The sequence below is a fragment of the Danio aesculapii genome, chromosome 4, assembly GCF_903798145.1.
Source record: "Danio aesculapii chromosome 4, fDanAes4.1, whole genome shotgun sequence".
Lineage (NCBI taxonomy): Eukaryota > Metazoa > Chordata > Actinopteri > Cypriniformes > Danionidae > Danio > Danio aesculapii.
This window is the reverse complement of record NC_079438.1, coordinates 8,938,982-8,957,791: the sequence shown is the minus strand read 5'-3', so window position 1 is coordinate 8,957,791 and position 18,810 is coordinate 8,938,982. Positions and strand designations below refer to the sequence as shown.

The 18,810-nt window shown below is 44.5% G+C and overlaps 20 non-coding genes across 20 annotated transcripts; 19 read left to right on the top strand and 1 right to left on the bottom strand.

Moving 5' to 3' along the window:
• Positions 1-1,934: 1,934 nt before the first annotated feature.
• trnaq-uug (transfer RNA glutamine (anticodon UUG)) lies at positions 1,935-2,006 on the top strand. Its single transcript has one exon. It is a non-coding gene; the product is annotated as a tRNA-Gln (tRNA).
• A 409-nt stretch (positions 2,007-2,415) lies between these two features.
• Positions 2,416-2,487, top strand: trnap-ugg (transfer RNA proline (anticodon UGG)). The gene has a single exon. It is a non-coding gene; the product is annotated as a tRNA-Pro (tRNA).
• A 1,120-nt stretch (positions 2,488-3,607) lies between these two features.
• trnaq-uug (transfer RNA glutamine (anticodon UUG)) lies at positions 3,608-3,679 on the top strand. Its single transcript has one exon. It is a non-coding gene; the product is annotated as a tRNA-Gln (tRNA).
• Positions 3,680-4,625: 946 nt separating this feature from the next.
• Positions 4,626-4,697, top strand: trnaq-uug (transfer RNA glutamine (anticodon UUG)). The gene has a single exon. It is a non-coding gene; the product is annotated as a tRNA-Gln (tRNA).
• Positions 4,698-5,106: 409 nt separating this feature from the next.
• On the top strand, positions 5,107-5,178 carry trnap-ugg (transfer RNA proline (anticodon UGG)). Its single transcript has one exon. It is a non-coding gene; the product is annotated as a tRNA-Pro (tRNA).
• Positions 5,179-6,280: 1,102 nt separating this feature from the next.
• On the top strand, positions 6,281-6,352 carry trnaq-uug (transfer RNA glutamine (anticodon UUG)). The gene has a single exon. It is a non-coding gene; the product is annotated as a tRNA-Gln (tRNA).
• Positions 6,353-6,761: 409 nt separating this feature from the next.
• trnap-ugg (transfer RNA proline (anticodon UGG)) lies at positions 6,762-6,833 on the top strand. The gene has a single exon. It is a non-coding gene; the product is annotated as a tRNA-Pro (tRNA).
• Positions 6,834-7,953: 1,120 nt separating this feature from the next.
• Positions 7,954-8,025, top strand: trnaq-uug (transfer RNA glutamine (anticodon UUG)). The gene has a single exon. It is a non-coding gene; the product is annotated as a tRNA-Gln (tRNA).
• Positions 8,026-8,971: 946 nt separating this feature from the next.
• Positions 8,972-9,043, top strand: trnaq-uug (transfer RNA glutamine (anticodon UUG)). The gene has a single exon. It is a non-coding gene; the product is annotated as a tRNA-Gln (tRNA).
• A 409-nt stretch (positions 9,044-9,452) lies between these two features.
• trnap-ugg (transfer RNA proline (anticodon UGG)) lies at positions 9,453-9,524 on the top strand. Its single transcript has one exon. It is a non-coding gene; the product is annotated as a tRNA-Pro (tRNA).
• Positions 9,525-10,626: 1,102 nt separating this feature from the next.
• Positions 10,627-10,698, top strand: trnaq-uug (transfer RNA glutamine (anticodon UUG)). Its single transcript has one exon. It is a non-coding gene; the product is annotated as a tRNA-Gln (tRNA).
• Positions 10,699-11,107: 409 nt separating this feature from the next.
• On the top strand, positions 11,108-11,179 carry trnap-ugg (transfer RNA proline (anticodon UGG)). The gene has a single exon. It is a non-coding gene; the product is annotated as a tRNA-Pro (tRNA).
• A 1,121-nt stretch (positions 11,180-12,300) lies between these two features.
• Positions 12,301-12,372, top strand: trnaq-uug (transfer RNA glutamine (anticodon UUG)). The gene has a single exon. It is a non-coding gene; the product is annotated as a tRNA-Gln (tRNA).
• Positions 12,373-12,782: 410 nt separating this feature from the next.
• On the top strand, positions 12,783-12,854 carry trnap-ugg (transfer RNA proline (anticodon UGG)). Its single transcript has one exon. It is a non-coding gene; the product is annotated as a tRNA-Pro (tRNA).
• A 468-nt stretch (positions 12,855-13,322) lies between these two features.
• trnaq-uug (transfer RNA glutamine (anticodon UUG)) lies at positions 13,323-13,394 on the top strand. The gene has a single exon. It is a non-coding gene; the product is annotated as a tRNA-Gln (tRNA).
• Positions 13,395-14,340: 946 nt separating this feature from the next.
• trnaq-uug (transfer RNA glutamine (anticodon UUG)) lies at positions 14,341-14,412 on the top strand. The gene has a single exon. It is a non-coding gene; the product is annotated as a tRNA-Gln (tRNA).
• A 1,059-nt stretch (positions 14,413-15,471) lies between these two features.
• On the top strand, positions 15,472-15,543 carry trnap-ugg (transfer RNA proline (anticodon UGG)). The gene has a single exon. It is a non-coding gene; the product is annotated as a tRNA-Pro (tRNA).
• Positions 15,544-16,660: 1,117 nt separating this feature from the next.
• trnaq-uug (transfer RNA glutamine (anticodon UUG)) lies at positions 16,661-16,732 on the top strand. Its single transcript has one exon. It is a non-coding gene; the product is annotated as a tRNA-Gln (tRNA).
• Positions 16,733-17,795: 1,063 nt separating this feature from the next.
• Positions 17,796-17,867, top strand: trnap-ugg (transfer RNA proline (anticodon UGG)). Its single transcript has one exon. It is a non-coding gene; the product is annotated as a tRNA-Pro (tRNA).
• A 679-nt stretch (positions 17,868-18,546) lies between these two features.
• Positions 18,547-18,665, bottom strand: LOC130223965 (5S ribosomal RNA). Its single transcript, XR_008837071.1, has one exon. It is a non-coding gene; the product is annotated as a 5S ribosomal RNA (ribosomal RNA).
• Positions 18,666-18,810: the final 145 nt, after the last annotated feature.

Here is an 18,810-nt window from a genome sequence, read left to right as displayed (position 1 = left end):
GATCCAATTTGTCTAAAATATCTACGTCAGCAACATAGACAGGCAGATGCATGAAGGAGACAACATAATCTCGATTTTGTAGCCTCTTTACTGTACAGTTTATCCCTTTAATAGTCAATCCGTCTGTTAACACATCAGCATCTTCCTCTCTTTCAAGTGTTACTTCATACTCCTTGTTTTGTTTTGGTCTTACAGCCAAAATCTTTCCATCCCCAATCCTCTCCGTCACTGCTTTAATTAAATCCATTGCTCTCACCTCTGTTGTTTGTCCCATATCCACCGTTACAGTTGCTTCTTTTAGATAAATCCTTTTCTTTGCTTCCTTCTCCGCTCTGTTTGTTTCTCGTTGTCGTCTGTCCAGTCCATTGTCATTTGCCTTCTCAAATCCGTCCGCCATTGCCAGGTCTGTCACCGTAGATCCGTCCATTGCAAAAAAAATAGGAATAAAAAACACTCCTCCCGAACAGCTCACGCTGCTAGGAGGATAAACTAAACAAACTCAAAAAAAACTTTAACAAAAATGTATTTTAGTCAAAAATAAAACTAAACAGAAGAAAATGTGGTGAGCCTCTCTCACCAACTGCAGCCAAACACTTCCTGGAATGTACCACTCTCACACATGCACAGGGGGGTATGGCCGTAAGACAGAGCAACTGTCAAGAGTTGGCTATTTAAAAATAGGCGCAGCACCAGGAGCCGAATGCCGCTCAGCTTGCCTTGACACAGAACCGACAGAAACAATGCCCTTGGCCCCTCAATAGTTTACCTCTTCTAGGGGTGTGATTCTCGCTTTGGATGCGAGAGGTCCCGGGTTCAAATCCCGGACGAGCCCTTGCAGCTGTCTTGTGTTTTACAGGGGGGCATTATGGCTTTCATAAAATCTTCTTTCGAAGAATTCCAGTTTGTCAGCAGATAGTATCACCACATAAAACCTTCCCTGCACAGTGGCTTGCTGTTCTAGGAGAATGATTCTCGCTTGTGCCACGAGAGCTCCCAGGTATAAATTCCGGGTGAGCCCGTACAGTTGTCTCATGTTTTATGAGGGCGTTGAGGTTTTAGACAGAGGCCGTTTTCAGAGAATGCCGGTTAGTCAGCAGATAGTGTTGCCATGTAAACTTGCTGCTTTTTATTGGCTCGTTGGTCTAGGGGTATGATTCTTGCTTCGGGTGTGAGAGGTCCCAGTTTCATTTACTGGACGAGCCCTTGAGGGACAGCTTGGCTTTCACAGAGGCCTGTTTCATTGCCAGTTTCCGAGCATTAGATAGCCTATAAGAAGGGTCTTGTTTCCATGGTGTAATGCTTAGCCCTCTGGACTTTGAATCCAGTGATCCGAGTCCAAATATCGGTGGAACCTCTTCCTTCTCTCCTTGCTTCAAATCAGTGAACTGAATGAGACCATTTTCAATCACACCAATCAGTGAGTAGTTCTGATACTATACGCTGAGAAAGCTGTTTGATGCTATCACGATCCTCCTTCAGCAATCACTTATGTAACATAATGTGTGGTTTTGCTATGCAGCATAAATCTGTGAAACTGATGAGATCAATTTACTCACTGAAACAGCTGGACAACAAAAATTTATAAGTAAACGAGTGACTCAACTTGTTGGTCTGGGGCTGCGAGTCTAGTTTTGGGTGGGAGAATTCACGCACAAGCCCTGCTTCAACGCATGAGATTTTGAAGGTATGTACTGACTCAATTGTTACATAAAGATTTCCAACCATGCACTGCTTCTGATGCCATGTGAAAACTTCATGTTTTAGTGGCTAGTTGGTCTAGGTGTATGATTCTCGCTTAGGGTGTGAGAGGTCCCGGGTTAAAATCCTGGACGAGCCCTTGCAGTTGATTTTTGTTTTGAGGGACAGCTTGGATTTCACAGAGGCCTGTTTCATAACCAGTTTCTGAGCATTAGATAGCCTGTCAGAAGTGTCTTGGTTCCATGGTGTAATGGTTAGCACTCTGGACTTTGAATCCAGTGATCCGAGTTCAAATCTCGGTGGAACCTCTGCCTTTGCTTCTCGCTTTAAATCAGTGAAATGAATGAGACCATTTTCAATCACACCAATCAGTGAGTAGTTCCAATACTATACGCTGAGATAGCTATTTGATGCTCCCACGGTCCTCCTTCAGCAATCACTTATGTAACAATGTGTGGTTTTGCCATGCAGCATAAATCTGTGAAACTGATTAGATCAATTTACTCACTGAAACAGCTGGACAACAAAAATGTATAAGTAAACGAGTGACTCAACTTGTCGGTCTGGGGCTGCGAGTCTGGTTTTGGGTGAGAGAATTCACGCACAAACCCTGCTTCAACGCATGAGATTTTGAAGGTATGTTGTGACTCAATTGTTACATAAAGATTTCCAACCATGCACTGCTTCTGATGCCATGTGAAAGCTTCGTGTGTTAGTGGCTCGTTGGTCTAGGGGTATGATTCTCGCTTTGGGTGCGAGAGGTCCCGGGTTCAAATCCCGGACGAGCCCTTGCAGCTGTCTTGTGTTTTACAGGGGGGCATTATGGCTTTCATAAAATCTTCTTTCGAAGAATTCCAGTTTGTCAGCAGATAGTATCAGCACATAAAACCTTCCCTGCACAGTGGCTTGCTGTTCTAGGAGAATGATTCTCGCTCGTGCCACGAGAGCTCCCAGGTTCAAATTCCGGGTGAGCCCGTACAGTTGTCTCATGTTTTATGAGGGCGTTGAGGTTTTAGACAGAGGCCGTTTTCAGAGAATGCCGGTTTGTCAGCAGATAGTGTTGCCATGTAAACTTGCTGCTTTTTATTGGCTCGTTGGTCTAGGGGTTTGATTCTTGCTTCGGGTGTGAGAGGTCCCAGTTTCATTTACTGGACGAGCCCTTGCAGTTGTTTTTTGCTTTGAGGGACAGCTTGGCTTTCACAGAGGCCTGTTTCAACGCCAGTTTCCGAGCATTAGATAGCCTGTAAGAAGTGTCTTGGTTCCATGGTGTAATGCTTAGCCCTCTGGACTTTGAATCCAGTGATCCGAGTCCAAATATCGGTGGAACCTCTTCCTTCTCTCCTTGCTTCAAACCAGTGAACTGAATGAGACCATTTTCAATCACACCAATCAGTGAGTAGTTCTGATACTATACGCTGAGAAAGCTGTTTGATGCTCCCACGGTCCTCCTTCAGCAATCACTTATGTAACATAATGTGTGGTTTTGCTATGCAGCATAAATCTGTGAAACTGATGAGATCAATTTACTCACTGAAACAGCTGGACAACAAAAATTTATAAGTAAACGAGTGACTCAACTTGTCGGTCTGGGGCTGCAAGTCTGGTTTTGGGTGGGAGAATTCACGCACAAGCCCTGCTTCAACGCATGAGATTTTGAAGGTATGTACTGACTCAATTGTTACATAAAGATTTCCAACCATGCACTGCTTCTGATGCTATGTGAAAACTTCATGTTTTAGTGGCTAGTTGGTCTAGGTGTATGATTCTCGCTTAGGGTGTGAGAGGTCCAGGGTTAAAATCCTGGACGAGCCCTTGCGGTTGATTTTTGTTTTAAGGGACAGCTTGGATTTCACAGAGGCCTGTTTCAACACCAGTTTCTGAGCATTAGATAGCCTGTAAGCGGTGTCTTGGTTCCATGGTGTAATGGTTAGCACCCTGGACTTTGAATCCAGTGATCCGAGTTCAAATCTTGGTGGAACCGCTGCCTTCTCTTCTTGCTTTAAATCAGTGAAATGAATGAGACCATTTTCAATCACACCAATCAGTGAGTAGTTCCGATTCTATACGCTGAGACATCTATTTCATGCTACCACGGTCCTCCTTCAGCAATCATGTAACATTATGTGTGGTTTTGCCATGCAGCATAAATCTGTGAAACTGATGAGATCAATTTACTCACTGAAACAGCTGGACAACAAAAAATTTCAAGTAAACGAGTGACTAAACTTGTCTGTCTGGGGCTGCGAGTCTGGTTTTGGGTGGGAGAATTCACGCACAAACCCTGCTTCAACGCATGAGATTTTGAAGGTATGTTGTGACTCAATTGTTACATAAAGATTTCCAACCATGCACTGCTTCTGATACCATGCGAAAGCTTCACTGTTAGTGCCTCGTTGGTCTAGGGGTATGATTCTTGCTTTAAGTGCGACAGGTCCCAGGTTCCAATCCCGGATGAGCTCTTGCAGCTGTCTTGTATTTTACAGGGGGGCATTATGGCTTTCATAAAATCTTCTTTCGAAGAATTCCAGTTTGTCAGCAGATAGTATCACCACATAAAACCTTCCCTGCACAGTGGCTTGCTGTTCTAGGAGAATGATTCTCGCTCGTGCCACAAGAGCTCCCAGGTTCAAATTCCGGGTGAGCCTGTACAGTTGTCTCATGTTTTATGAGGGCGTTGAGGTTTTAGACAGAGGCCGTTTTCAGAGAATGCCGGTTTGTCAGCAGATAGTGTTGCCATGTAAACTTGCTGCTTTTTATTGGCTCGTTGGTCTAGGGGTATGATTCTTGCTTCGGGTGTAAGAGGTCCCAGTTTCATTTACTGGACGAGCCCTTGCAGTTGTTTTTTGCTTTGAGGGACAGCTTGGCTTTCACAGAGGCCTGTTTCAACGCCAGTTTCCAAGCATTAGATAGCCTGTAAGAAGTGTCTTGGTTCCATGGTGTAATGGTTAGCACTCTGGACTTTGAATCCAGTGATCCGAGTTCAAATCTCGGTGGAACCTCTGCCTTTGCTTCTTGCTATAAATCAGTGAAATGAATGAGACCATTTTCAATCACACCAATCAGTGAGTAGTTCCGATACTATACGCTGAGATAGCTGTTTGATGCTCCCACGGTCCTCCTTCAGCAATCACTTATGTAACAATGTGTGGTTTTGCCATGCAGCATAAATCTGTGAAACTGATGAGATCAATTTACTCACTGAAACAGCTGGACAACAAAAATTTATAAGTAAACGAGTGACTCAACTTGTCGGTCTGGGGCTGCAAGTCTAGTTTTGGGTGGGAGAATTCACGCACAAGCCCTGCTTCAATGCATGAGATTTTGAAGGTATGTTGTGAATCAATTGTTACATAAAGATTTCACACCATGCACTGCTTCTGATGCCATGTGAAAGCTTTGCGTTTCAGTGGCTCGTTGGTCTAGGGGTATGATTCTCGCTTTGGGTGCGAGAGGTCCCGGGTTCAAATCCCGGACGAGCCCTTGCAGCTGTCTTGTGTTTTACAGGGGGGCATTATGGCTTTCATAAAATCTTCTTTCGAAGAATTCCAGTTTGTCAGCAGATAGTATCACCACATAAAACCTTCCCTGCACAGTGGCTTGCTGTTCTAGGAGAATGATTCTCGCTTGTGCCACGAGAGCTCCCAGGTATAAATTCCGGGTGAGCCCGTACAGTTGTCTCATGTTTTATGAGGGCGTTGAGGTTTTAGACAGAGGCCGTTTTCAGAGAATGCCGGTTAGTCAGCAGATAGTGTTGCCATGTAAACTTGCTGCTTTTTATTGGCTCGTTGGTCTAGGGGTATGATTCTTGCTTCGGGTGTGAGAGGTCCCAGTTTCATTTACTGGACGAGCCCTTGAGGGACAGCTTGGCTTTCACAGAGGCCTGTTTCATTGCCAGTTTCCGAGCATTAGATAGCCTATAAGAAGGGTCTTGTTTCCATGGTGTAATGCTTAGCCCTCTGGACTTTGAATCCAGTGATCCGAGTCCAAATATCGGTGGAACCTCTTCCTTCTCTCCTTGCTTCAAATCAGTGAACTGAATGAGACCATTTTCAATCACACCAATCAGTGAGTAGTTCTGATACTATACGCTGAGAAAGCTGTTTGATGCTATCACGATCCTCCTTCAGCAATCACTTATGTAACATAATGTGTGGTTTTGCTATGCAGCATAAATCTGTGAAACTGATGAGATCAATTTACTCACTGAAACAGCTGGACAACAAAAATTTATAAGTAAACGAGTGACTCAACTTGTTGGTCTGGGGCTGCGAGTCTAGTTTTGGGTGGGAGAATTCACGCACAAGCCCTGCTTCAACGCATGAGATTTTGAAGGTATGTACTGACTCAATTGTTACATAAAGATTTCCAACCATGCACTGCTTCTGATGCCATGTGAAAACTTCATGTTTTAGTGGCTAGTTGGTCTAGGTGTATGATTCTCGCTTAGGGTGTGAGAGGTCCCGGGTTAAAATCCTGGACGAGCCCTTGCAGTTGATTTTTGTTTTGAGGGACAGCTTGGATTTCACAGAGGCCTGTTTCATAACCAGTTTCTGAGCATTAGATAGCCTGTCAGAAGTGTCTTGGTTCCATGGTGTAATAGTTAGCACTCTGGACTTTGAATCCAGTGATCCGAGTTCAAATCTCGGTGGAACCTCTGCCTTTGCTTCTCGCTTTAAATCAGTGAAATGAATGAGACCATTTTCAATCACACCAATCAGTGAGTAGTTCCAATACTATACGCTGAGATAGCTATTTGATGCTCCCACGGTCCTCCTTCAGCAATCACTTATGTAACAATGTGTGGTTTTGCCATGCAGCATAAATCTGTGAAACTGATTAGATCAATTTACTCACTGAAACAGCTGGACAACAAAAATGTATAAGTAAACGAGTGACTCAACTTGTCGGTCTGGGGCTGCGAGTCTGGTTTTGGGTGAGAGAATTCACGCACAAACCCTGCTTCAACGCATGAGATTTTGAAGGTATGTTGTGACTCAATTGTTACATAAAGATTTCCAACCATGCACTGCTTCTGATGCCATGTGAAAGCTTCGTGTGTTAGTGGCTCGTTGGTCTAGGGGTATGATTCTCGCTTTGGGTGCGAGAGGTCCCGGGTTCAAATCCCGGACGAGCCCTTGCAGCTGTCTTGTGTTTTACAGGGGGGCATTATGGCTTTCATAAAATCTTCTTTCGAAGAATTCCAGTTTGTCAGCAGATAGTATCACCACATAAAACCTTCCCTGCACAGTGGCTTGCTGTTCTAGGAGAATGATTCTCGCTCGTGCCACGAGAGCTCCCAGGTTCAAATTCCGGGTGAGCCCGTACAGTTGTCTCATGTTTTATGAGGGCGTTGAGGTTTTAGACAGAGGCCGTTTTCAGAGAATGCCGGTTTGTCAGCAGATAGTGTTGCCATGTAAACTTGCTGCTTTTTATTGGCTCGTTGGTCTAGGGGTTTGATTCTTGCTTCGGGTGTGAGAGGTCCCAGTTTCATTTACTGGACGAGCCCTTGCAGTTGTTTTTTGCTTTGAGGGACAGCTTGGCTTTCACAGAGGCCTGTTTCAACGCCAGTTTCCGAGCATTAGATAGCCTGTAAGAAGTGTCTTGGTTCCATGGTGTAATGCTTAGCCCTCTGGACTTTGAATCCAGTGATCCGAGTCCAAATATCGGTGGAACCTCTTCCTTCTCTCCTTGCTTCAAACCAGTGAACTGAATGAGACCATTTTCAATCACACCAATCAGTGAGTAGTTCTGATACTATACGCTGAGAAAGCTGTTTGATGCTCCCACGGTCCTCCTTCAGCAATCACTTATGTAACATAATGTGTGGTTTTGCTATGCAGCATAAATCTGTGAAACTGATGAGATCAATTTACTCACTGAAACAGCTGGACAACAAAAATTTATAAGTAAACGAGTGACTCAACTTGTCGGTCTGGGGCTGCAAGTCTGGTTTTGGGTGGGAGAATTCACGCACAAGCCCTGCTTCAACGCATGAGATTTTGAAGGTATGTACTGACTCAATTGTTACATAAAGATTTCCAACCATGCACTGCTTCTGATGCTATGTGAAAACTTCATGTTTTAGTGGCTAGTTGGTCTAGGTGTATGATTCTCGCTTAGGGTGTGAGAGGTCCAGGGTTAAAATCCTGGACGAGCCCTTGCGGTTGATTTTTGTTTTAAGGGACAGCTTGGATTTCACAGAGGCCTGTTTCAACACCAGTTTCTGAGCATTAGATAGCCTGTAAGCGGTGTCTTGGTTCCATGGTGTAATGGTTAGCACCCTGGACTTTGAATCCAGTGATCCGAGTTCAAATCTTGGTGGAACCGCTGCCTTCTCTTCTTGCTTTAAATCAGTGAAATGAATGAGACCATTTTCAATCACACCAATCAGTGAGTAGTTCCGATTCTATACGCTGAGACATCTATTTCATGCTACCACGGTCCTCCTTCAGCAATCATGTAACATTATGTGTGGTTTTGCCATGCAGCATAAATCTGTGAAACTGATGAGATCAATTTACTCACTGAAACAGCTGGACAACAAAAAATTTCAAGTAAACGAGTGACTCAACTTGTCTGTCTGGGGCTGCGAGTCTGGTTTTGGGTGGGAGAATTCACGCACAAACCCTGCTTCAACGCATGAGATTTTGAAGGTATGTTGTGACTCAATTGTTACATAAAGATTTCCAACCATGCACTGCTTCTGATACCATGCGAAAGCTTCACTGTTAGTGCCTCGTTGGTCTAGGGGTATGATTCTTGCTTTAAGTGCGACAGGTCCCAGGTTCCAATCCCGGATGAGCTCTTGCAGCTGTCTTGTATTTTACAGGGGGGCATTATGGCTTTCATAAAATCTTCTTTCGAAGAATTCCAGTTTGTCAGCAGATAGTATCACCACATAAAACCTTCCCTGCACAGTGGCTTGCTGTTCTAGGAGAATGATTCTCGCTCGTGCCACAAGAGCTCCCAGGTTCAAATTCCGGGTGAGCCTGTACAGTTGTCTCATGTTTTATGAGGGCGTTGAGGTTTTAGACAGAGGCCGTTTTCAGAGAATGCCGGTTTGTCAGCAGATAGTGTTACCATGTAAACTTGCTGCTTTTTATTGGCTCGTTGGTCTAGGGGTATGATTCTTGCTTCGGGTGTGAGAGGTCCCAGTTTCATTTACTGGACGAGCCCTTGCAGTTGTTTTTTGCTTTGAGGGACAGCTTGGCTTTCACAGAGGCCTGTTTCAACGCCAGTTTCCAAGCATTAGATAGCCTGTAAGAAGTGTCTTGGTTCCATGGTGTAATGGTTAGCACTCTGGACTTTGAATCCAGTGATCCGAGTTCAAATCTCGGTGGAACCTCTGCCTTTGCTTCTTGCTATAAATCAGTGAAATGAATGAGACCATTTTCAATCACACCAATCAGTGAGTAGTTCCGATACTATACGCTGAGATAGCTGTTTGATGCTCCCACGGTCCTCCTTCAGCAATCACTTATGTAACAATGTGTGGTTTTGCCATGCAGCATAAATCTGTGAAACTGATTAGATCAATTTACTCACTGAAACAGCTGGACAACAAAAATTTATAAGTAAACGAGTGACTCAACTTGTCGGTCTGGGGCTGCAAGTCTAGTTTTGGGTGGGAGAATTCACGCACAAGCCCTGCTTCAATGCATGAGATTTTGAAGGTATGTTGTGAATCAATTGTTACATAAAGATTTCACACCATGCACTGCTTCTGATGCCATGTGAAAGCTTTGCGTTTCAGTGGCTCGTTGGTCTAGGGGTATGATTCTCGCTTTGGGTGCGAGAGGTCCCGGGTTCAAATCCCGGACGAGCCCTTGCAGCTGTCTTGTGTTTTACAGGGGGGCATTATGGCTTTCATAAAATCTTCTTTCGAAGAATTCCAGTTTGTCAGCAGATAGTATCACCACATAAAACCTTCCCTGCACAGTGGCTTGCTGTTCTAGGAGAATGATTCTCGCTTGTGCCACGAGAGCTCCCAGGTATAAATTCCGGGTGAGCCCGTACAGTTGTCTCATGTTTTATGAGGGCGTTGAGGTTTTAGACAGAGGCCGTTTTCAGAGAATGCCGGTTAGTCAGCAGATAGTGTTGCCATGTAAACTTGCTGCTTTTTATTGGCTCGTTGGTCTAGGGGTATGATTCTTGCTTCGGGTGTGAGAGGTCCCAGTTTCATTTACTGGACGAGCCCTTGAGGGACAGCTTGGCTTTCACAGAGGCCTGTTTCATTGCCAGTTTCCGAGCATTAGATAGCCTATAAGAAGGGTCTTGTTTCCATGGTGTAATGCTTAGCCCTCTGGACTTTGAATCCAGTGATCCGAGTCCAAATATCGGTGGAACCTCTTCCTTCTCTCCTTGCTTCAAATCAGTGAACTGAATGAGACCATTTTCAATCACACCAATCAGTGAGTAGTTCTGATACTATACGCTGAGAAAGCTGTTTGATGCTATCACGATCCTCCTTCAGCAATCACTTATGTAACATAATGTGTGGTTTTGCTATGCAGCATAAATCTGTGAAACTGATGAGATCAATTTACTCACTGAAACAGCTGGACAACAAAAATTTATAAGTAAACGAGTGACTCAACTTGTTGGTCTGGGGCTGCGAGTCTAGTTTTGGGTGGGAGAATTCACGCACAAGCCCTGCTTCAACGCATGAGATTTTGAAGGTATGTACTGACTCAATTGTTACATAAAGATTTCCAACCATGCACTGCTTCTGATGCCATGTGAAAACTTCATGTTTTAGTGGCTAGTTGGTCTAGGTGTATGATTCTCGCTTAGGGTGTGAGAGGTCCCGGGTTAAAATCCTGGACGAGCCCTTGCAGTTGATTTTTGTTTTGAGGGACAGCTTGGATTTCACAGAGGCCTGTTTCATAACCAGTTTCTGAGCATTAGATAGCCTGTCAGAAGTGTCTTGGTTCCATGGTGTAATGGTTAGCACTCTGGACTTTGAATCCAGTGATCCGAGTTCAAATCTCGGTGGAACCTCTGCCTTTGCTTCTCGCTTTAAATCAGTGAAATGAATGAGACCATTTTCAATCACACCAATCAGTGAGTAGTTCCAATACTATACGCTGAGATAGCTATTTGATGCTCCCACGGTCCTCCTTCAGCAATCACTTATGTAACAATGTGTGGTTTTGCCATGCAGCATAAATCTGTGAAACTGATTAGATCAATTTACTCACTGAAACAGCTGGACAACAAAAATGTATAAGTAAACGAGTGACTCAACTTGTCGGTCTGGGGCTGCGAGTCTGGTTTTGGGTGAGAGAATTCACGCACAAACCCTGCTTCAACGCATGAGATTTTGAAGGTATGTTGTGACTCAATTGTTACATAAAGATTTCCAACCATGCACTGCTTCTGATGCCATGTGAAAGCTTCGTGTGTTAGTGGCTCGTTGGTCTAGGGGTATGATTCTCGCTTTGGGTGCGAGAGGTCCCGGGTTCAAATCCCGGACGAGCCCTTGCAGCTGTCTTGTGTTTTACAGGGGGGCATTATGGCTTTCATAAAATCTTCTTTCGAAGAATTCCAGTTTGTCAGCAGATAGTATCACCACATAAAACCTTCCCTGCACAGTGGCTTGCTGTTCTAGGAGAATGATTCTCGCTTGTGCCACGAGAGCTCCCAGGTATAAATTCCGGGTGAGCCCGTACAGTTGTCTCATGTTTTATGAGGGCGTTGAGGTTTTAGACAGAGGCCGTTTTCAGAGAATGCCGGTTAGTCAGCAGATAGTGTTGCCATGTAAACTTGCTGCTTTTTATTGGCTCGTTGGTCTAGGGGTATGATTCTTGCTTCGGGTGTGAGAGGTCCCAGTTTCATTTACTGGACGAGCCCTTGCAGTTGTTTTTTGCTTTGAGGGACAGCTTGGCTTTCACAGAGGCCTGTTTCAACTGCCAGTTTCCGAGCATTAGATAGCCTATAAGAAGGGTCTTGTTTCCATGGTGTAATGCTTAGCCCTCTGGACTTTGAATCCAGTGATCCGAGTCCAAATATCGGTGGAACCTCTTCCTTCTCTCCTTGCTTCAAATCAGTGAACTGAATGAGACCATTTTCAATCACACCAATCAGTGAGTAGTTCTGATACTATACGCTGAGAAAGCTGTTTGATGCTATCACGATCCTCCTTCAGCAATCACTTATGTAACATAATGTGTGGTTTTGCTATGCAGCATAAATCTGTGAAACTGATGAGATCAATTTACTCACTGAAACAGCTGGACAACAAAAATTTATAAGTAAACGAGTGACTCAACTTGTCGGTCTGGGGCTGCGAGTCTAGTTTTGGGTGGGAGAATTCACGCACAAGCCCTGCTTCAACGCATGAGATTTTGAAGGTATGTACTGACTCAATTGTTACATAAAGATTTCCAACCATGCACTGCTTCTGATGCCATGTGAAAACTTCATGTTTTAGTGGCTAGTTGGTCTAGGTGTATGATTCTCGCTTAGGGTGTGAGAGGTCCCGGCTTAAAATCCTGGACGAGCCCTTGCGGTTGATTTTTGTTTTGAGGGACAGCTTGGATTTCACAGAGGCCTGTTTCATAACCAGTTTCTGAGCATTAGATAGCCTGTCAGAAGTGTCTTGGTTCCATGGTGTAATGGTTAGCACTCTGGACTTTGAATCCAGTGATCCGAGTTCAAATCTCGGTGGAACCTCTGCCTTTGCTTCTCTGCTTTAAATCAGTGAAATGAATGAGACCATTTTCAATCACACCAATCAGTGAGTAGTTCCGATACTATACGCTGAGATAGCTATTTGATGCTCCCACGGTCCTCCTTCAGCAATCACTTATGTAACAATGTGTGGTTTTGCCATGCAGCATAAATCTGTGAAACTGATGAGATCAATTTACTCACTGAAACAGCTGGACAACAAAAATGTATAAGTAAACGAGTGACTCAACTTGTCGGTCTGGGGCTGCGAGTCTGGTTTTGGGTGGGAGAATTCACGCACAAACCCTGCTTCAACGCATGAGATTTTGAAGGTATGTTGTGACTCAATTGTTACATAAAGATTTCCAACCATGCACTGCTTCTGATGCCATGTGAAAGCTTCGTGTGTTAGTGGCTCGTTGGTCTAGGGGTATGATTCTCGCTTTGGGTGCGAGAGGTCCCGGGTTCAAATCCCGGACGAGCCCTTGCAGCTGTCTTGTGTTTTACAGGGGGGCATTATGGCTTTCATAAAATCTTCTTTCGAAGAATTCCAGTTTGTCAGCAGATAGTATCACCACATAAAACCTTCCCTGCACAGTGGCTTGCTGTTCTAGGAGAATGATTCTCGCTCGTGCCACGAGAGCTCCCAGGTTCAAACTCCGGGTGAGCCCGTACAGTTGTCTCATGTTTTATGAGGGCGTTGAGGTTTTAGACAGAGGCCGTTTTCAGAGAATGCCGGTTTGTCAGCAGATAGTGTTGCCATGTAAACTTGCTGCTTTTTATTGGCTCGTTGGTCTAGGGGTTTTATTCTTGCTTCGGGTGTGAGAGGTCCCAGTTTCATTTACTGGACGAGCCCTTGCGGTTGATTTTTGTTTTAAGGGACAGCTTGGATTTCACAGAGGCCTGTTTCAACACCAGTTTCTGAGCATTAGATAGCCTGTAAGAAGTGTCTTGGTTCCATGGTGTAATGGTTAGCACCCTGGACTTTGAATCCAGTGATCCGAGTTCAAATCTTGGTGGAACCGCTGCCTTCTCTTCTTGCTTTAAATCAGTGAAATGAATGAGACCATTTTCAATCAAACCAATCAGTGAGTAGTTCCGATTCTATACGCTGAGACATCTATTTCATGCTACCACGGTCCTCCTTCAGCAATCATGTAACATTATGTGTGGTTTTGCCATGCAGCATAAATCTGTGAAACTGATGAGATCAATTTACTCACTGAAACAGCTGGACAACAAAAAATTTCAAGTAAACGAGTGACTCAACTTGTCTGTCTGGGGCTGCGAGTCTGGTTTTGGGTGGGAGAATTCACGCACAAACCCTGCTTCAACGCATGAGATTTTGAAGGTATGTTGTGACTCAATTGTTACATAAAGATTTCCAACCATGCACTGCTTCTGATACCATGCGAAAGCTTCACTGTTAGTGCCTCGTTGGACTAGGGGTATGATTCTTGCTTTAAGTGCGAGAGGTCCCAGGTTCCAATCCCAGATGAGCCCTTGCAGCTGTCTTGTATTTTACAGGGGGGCATTATGGCTTTCATAAAATCTTCTTTCGAAGTATTCCAGTTTGTCAGCAGATAGTATCACCACATAAAACCTTCCCTGCACAGTGGCTTGCTGTTCTAGGAGAATGATTCTCGCTCATGCCATGAGAGCTCCCAGGTTCAAATTCCAGGTGAGCCCGTACAGTTGTCTCATGTTTTATGAGGGCGTTGAGGTTTTAGACAGAGGCCGTTTTCAGAGAATGCCGGTTTGTCAGCAGATAGTGTTGCCATGTAAACTTGCTGCTTTTTATTGGCTCGTTGGTCTAGGGGTATGATTCTTGCTTCGGGTGTGAGAGGTCCCAGTTTCATTTACTGGACGAGCCCTTGCAGTTGTTTTTTGCTTTGAGGGACAGCTTGGCTTTCACAGAGGCCTGTTTCAACGCCAGTTTCCGAGCATTAGATAGCCTGTAAGAAGTGTCTTGGTTCCATGGTGTAATAGTTAGCACTCTGGACTTTGAATCCAGTCATCCGAGTTCAAATCTCGGTGGAACCTCTGCCTTTGCTTCTTGCTTTAAATCAGTGAAATGAATGAGACCATTTTCAATCACACCAATCAGTGAGTAGTTCTGATACTATACGCTGAGATAGCTATTTGATGCTCCCACGGTCCTCCTTCAGCAATCACTTATGTAACATAATGTGTGGTTTTGCTATGCAGCATAAATCTGTGAAACTGATGAGATCAATTTACTCACTGAAACAGCTGGACAACAAAAATTTATAAGTAAACGAGTGACTCAACTTGTCGGTCTGGGGCTGCGAGTCTGGTTTTGGGTGGGAGAATTCACGCACAAGCCCTGCTTCAACGCATGAGATTTTGAAGGTATGTACTGACTCAATTGTTACATAAAGATTTCCAACCATGCACTGCTTCTGATGCCATGTGAAAACTTCATGTTTTAGTGGCTAGTTGGTCTAGGTGTATGATTCTCGCTTAGGGTGTGAGAGGTCCAGGGTTAAAATCCTGGACGAGCCCTTGCGGTTGATTTTTGTTTTAAGGGACAGCTTGGATTTCACAGAGGCCTGTTTCAACACCAGTTTCTGAGCATTAGATAGCCTGTAAGCGGTGTCTTGGTTCCATGGTGGAATGGGTAGCACTCTGGACTTTGAGTCCAATGATCCGAGCTCAAATCTCGGTGGAACCTCTGCCTTTGCTTCTTGCTTTAAATCAGTGAAATGAATGAGACCATTTTCAATCACACCAATCAGTGAGTAGTTCCGATACTATACGCTGAGATAGCTATTTGATGCTCCCACGGTCCTCCTTCAGCAATCATGTAACATTATGTGTGGTTTTGCCATGCAGCATAAATCTGTGAAACTGATGAGATCAATTTACTCACTGAAACAGCTGGACAACAAAAATTTATAAGTAAACGAGTGACTCAACTTGTCTGTCTGGGGCTGCGAGTCTGGTTTTGGGTGGGAGAATTCACGCACAAACCCTGCTTCAACGCATGAGATTTTGAAGGTATGTTGTGACTCAATTGTTACATAAAGATTTCCAACCATGCACTGCTTCTGATGCCATGTGAAAGCTTCGCGTGTTAGTGGCTCGTTGGTCTAGGGGTATGATTCTCGCTTTGGGTGCGAGAGGTCCCGGGTTCAAATCCCGGACGAGCCCTTGCAGCTGTCTTGTGTTTTACAGGGGGGCATTATGGCTTTCATAAAATCTTTCAAAGAATTCCAGTTTGTCAGCAGATAGTATCAGCACATAAAACCTTCCCTGCACAGTGGCTTGCTGTTCTAGGAGAATGATTCTCGCTCGTGCTACGAGAGCTCCCAGGTATAAATTCCGGGTGAGCCCGTACAGTTGTCTCATGTTTTATGAGGGCGTTGAGGTTTTAGACAGAGGCCGTTTTCAGAGAATGCCGGTTAGTCAGCAGATAGTGTTGCCATGTAAACTTGCTGCTTTTTATTGGCTCGTTGGTCTAGGTGTATGATTCTTGCTTCGGGTGTGAGAGGTCCCAGTTTCATTTACTGGACGAGCCCTTGCAGTTGTTTTTTGCTTTGAGGGACAGCTTGGCTTTTACAGAGGCCTGTTTCAACGCCAGTTTCCAAGCATTAGATAGCCTATAAGAAGGGTCTTGTTTCCATGGTGTAATGGTTAGCTCTCTGGACTTTGAATCCAGTGATCCGAGTCCAAATATCGGTGGAACCTCTTCCTTCTCTCCTTGCTTCAAATCAGAGAACTGAATGAGACCATTTTCAATCACACCAATCAGTGAGTAGTTCTGATACTATACACTGAGATAGCTGTTTGATGCTATCACGATCCTCCTTCAGCAATCACTTATGTAACATAATGTGTGGTTTTGCCATGCAGCATAAATCTGTGAAACTGATGAGATCAATTTACTCACTGAAACAGCTGGACAACAAAAATTTATAAGTAAACGAGTCACTCAACTTGTCGGTCTGGGGCTGCGAGTCTAGTTTTGGGTGGGAGAATTCACGCACAAGCCCTGCTTCAACGCATGAGATTTTGAAGGTATGTACTGACTCAATTGTTACATAAAGATTTCCAACCATGCACTGCTTCTGATGCCATGTGAAAACTTCATGTTTTAGTGGCTAGTTGGTCTAGGTGTATGATTCTCGCTTAGGGTGTGAGAGGTCCCGGGTTAAAATCCTGGACGAGCCCTTGCGGTTGATTTTTGTTTTGAGGGACAGCTTGAATTTCACAGAGGCCTGTTTCATAACCAGTTTCTGAGCATTAGATAGCCTGTAAGAAGTGTCTTGGTTCCATGGTGTAATGGTTAGCACTCTGGACTTTGAATCCAGTGATCCGAGTTCAAATCTCGGTGGAACCTCTGCCTTTGCTTCTTGCTTTAAATCAGTGAAATGAATGAGACCATTTTCAAACACACCAATCAGTGAGTAGTTCCAATACTATACACTGAGATAGCTGTTTGATGCTCTCACGATCCTCCTTCAGCAATCACTTATGTAACATTATGTGTGGTTTTGCCATGCAGCATAAATCTGTGAAACTGATGAGATCAATTTACTCACTGAAACAGCTGGACAACAAAAATTTATAAGTAAACGAGTGACTCAACTTGTCGGTCTGGGGCTGCGAGTCTAGTTTTGGGTGGGAGAATTCACGCACAAGCCCTGCTTCAACGCATGAGATTTTGAAGGTATGTACTGACTCAATTGTTACATAAAGATTTCCAACCATGCACTGCTTCTGATGCCATGTGAAAACTTCATGTTTTAGTGGCTAGTTGGTCTAGGTGTATGATTCTCGCTTAGGGTGTGAGAGGTCCCGGGTTACAATCCTGGACGAGCCCTTGCGGTTGATTTTTGTTTTGCGGGACAGCTTGGATTTCACAGAGGCCTGTTTCATAACCAGTTTCTGAGCATTAGATAGCCTGTAAGAAGTGTCTTGGTTCCATGGTGTAATGGTTAGCACTCTGGACTTTGAATCCAATGATCCGAGCTCAAATCTTGGTGGAACCTCTGCCTTTGCTTCTTGCTTTAAATCAGTGAAATGAATGAGACCATTTTCAATCACACCAATCAGTGAGTAGTTCCAATACTATACGCTGAGATAGCTATTTGATGCTCCCACGGTCCTCCTTCAGCAATCACTTATGTAACGTTATGTGTGGTTTTGCCATGCAGCATAAATCTGTGAAACTGGTGAGATCAATTTACTCACTGAAACAGCTGGACAACAAAAATTTATAAGTAAACGAGTGACTCAACTTGTTGGTCTGGGGTTGCGAGTCTGGTTTTGGGTGGGAGAATTCACGCACAAGCCCTGCTTCAACGCATGAGATTTTGAAGGTATGTTGTGACTCAATTGTTACATAAAGATTTCCAACCATGCACTGCTTCTGATGCCATGTGAAAGCTTTGCGTGTTAGTGGCTCGTTGGTCTAGGGGTATGATTCTCGCTTTGGGTGCGAGAGGTCCTGGGTTCAAATCCCGGATGAGCCCTTGCAGCTGTCTTGTGTTTTACAGGGGGGCATTATGGCTTTCATAAAATCTTCTTTCTAAGAATTCCAGTTTGTCAGCAGATAGTATCACCACATAAAACCTTCCCTGCACAGTGGCTTGCTGTTCTAGGAGAATGATTCTCGCTCATGCCACGAGAGCTCCCAGGTTCAAATTCCAGGTGAGCCCGTACAGTTGTCTCATGTTTTATGAGGGCGTTGAGGTTTTAGACAGAGGCCGTTTTCAGAGAATGCCGGTTTGTCAGCAGATAGTGTGGCCATGTAAACTTGCTGCTTTTTATTGGCTCGTTGGTCTAGGGGTATGATTCTTGCTTCGGGTGTGAGAGGTCCCAGTTTCATTTACTGGACGATCCCTTGCAGTTGTTTTTGGCTTTGAGGGACAGCTTGGCTTTCACAGAGGCCTGTTTCATCACCAGTTTCCGAGCATTAGATAGCCTATAAGAAGGGTCTTGTTTCCATGGTGTAATGGTTAGCACTCTGGACTTTGAATCCAGTGATCCGAGTCCAAATATCGGTGGAACCTCCTCCTTCTCTCCTTGCTTCAACTCAGTGAACTGAATGAGACCGTTTTCAATCACACCAATCAGTGAGTAGTTCCGATACTATACGCTGAGACAGCAATTTGATGCTACTACGGTCCTCCTCCTTGAAGGAATTCAAAAAGCTTACAGCACCTGGTATTCCCCGGCAGTCTCCCATCCAAGTACTAACCAGGTCCAACCCTGCTTAGCTTCCGAGTTCAGATGAGATCAGGCATTGCCAGGGTGGTATGGCCGTAAGCGAAAGCAGCCGTCAAGAGTTGGCTATTTAAAAATAGGCGCAGCACCAGGAGCCAAGTGCCGCTCAGCTTGCCTTGACACAGCACTGACAGAAACAATGCCCTTGGCCCCTCAATAGTTTTTTTTTATTTTTTTTTATTTATGAAT